The following is a 1,406-nucleotide window of genomic DNA, read 5'->3' as shown; positions in this document are numbered from 1 at the left end:
GGACTATCACAAACTAAAAGCCAAACTAAGAAGGAAAAGGGGTGGGCGTGCGTACGCCTGTCAATGTAGCTGGCACTCGACCCTGACGCTCTCAGACCTGAGGGAACAACAGCAGCTAAAGTGGGTTTGCGGCAAACACAAAGAATGAACACAAGTCTGCGACAGTTCTCTGAAATCGTATCTGTGTCCACAAGCAAGTGTTGCATGCTCTCTCCTCACAAAAGAGAATGCTGGCCATTTTCAAAATTAGCTTTGTGCGGTTTGTGGGGCTGGATAACAAAAATAAGTTTTGTGTTCTTCACTGAGTGTGGTTTTTTGTGTGTGTGAAGTAATTGTGAGTGTCTTTGTCGACGCCACATTCTCCCTTACAATGATGAAGCACTGTGGCTGATTTATATTGTGTAGACTATTATTTTGATTAATGAAAGACTTTAACATATGCAAATATTCTAAATACACATGCAAATTTTTTTACATTTTACACAATTGAGAGTTAAAAAAAGAATGAGATTGGATCCATCTGTGAGGTTAATAATAGAATGGTTAATTGTTTAGAATGTTTATTATAAAATAGACGAACAATGTCAATTTTTTGTTGTTGTTTTTCTTCTAGAATATTCTTAACAAACACTCAGGTATTGCAAGGGCCCGTCTGTGTTACATTCCATGGTTTTCAGGGACGTGTTGTTGTGAATCATCTGTCCTAAATAATAAATGCACATCATTGTCCACAGTATAAAGAGAATGAAGAATTAAAAGAATGATGTTTTGTGTGTTTTTGACTGTTTTAATACTTTACCTGCTGAGAAAAATCTCTTGCAGTCATCATGTTGATTTCACCAGGTTCCAGGTTCATCATAGTCACTCTCTGAAGATGCAGCAGAATGGTCCTCCCTCTCTTTTTTAGGTGGTACATTAACGTACGATGCCTCTGATGCTGTGCTGCTGTTATCTGTTTCTAAAATAAAAAATAAAAAAACTTTTGTTTTACTTGCACACTAATTCTGCTTGCTTTAAGGTTCAAGTTTGCTGAACAAAAGATCCAGGTTCAAAGGAGTTGGGGGAATTCAGAAAGGAAGTTCTCTGAGCGGAGACATACTGTCACATGGTTAAGTACAAGAGGTACCTTGACTGAGGTTTCTAGGTACATGATGGTCTCCGTAACCGTCGGTACCTTCCGTCATCTGTGCAATGTGGGGATTCTGAAAAGACATCTCAGGAAGTGATGGGCTTTCCTCACCTTCCAAAAATAAGACACAAATTTCAGTTAACATATTTTTAGATAGTTCCTTGTAATTAAGCGGTTTATATACACACACAGAGTGGGTATAGAAAAGAATCACCCCCCTTTATAATAATCAAATTTTGTTGCTTTGCAGCCTGAAATGAAGATGATGCTGTATTTA

At 37.9% G+C, this 1,406-nt stretch overlaps 1 long non-coding RNA gene across 1 annotated transcript; it reads right to left on the bottom strand.

The window, feature by feature from the left end:
* Nucleotides 1-6: 6 nt before the first annotated feature.
* LOC107736312 (uncharacterized) lies at nucleotides 7-1,312 on the bottom strand. The gene is made up of 3 exons (XR_001639634.1): nucleotides 1,127-1,312; nucleotides 800-958; nucleotides 7-703 (listed from the first exon to the last, which is right to left on the bottom strand). It is a non-coding gene; the product is annotated as an uncharacterized LOC107736312 (long non-coding RNA).
* Nucleotides 1,313-1,406: the final 94 nt, after the last annotated feature.

Source organism: Sinocyclocheilus rhinocerous, unplaced genomic scaffold (assembly GCF_001515625.1).
Source record: "Sinocyclocheilus rhinocerous isolate Xijiao unplaced genomic scaffold, SAMN03320098_v1.1 C36626418, whole genome shotgun sequence".
Classification (NCBI taxonomy): domain Eukaryota; kingdom Metazoa; phylum Chordata; class Actinopteri; order Cypriniformes; family Cyprinidae; genus Sinocyclocheilus; species Sinocyclocheilus rhinocerous.
This window is presented reverse-complemented; position numbering and strand designations above follow the sequence as displayed.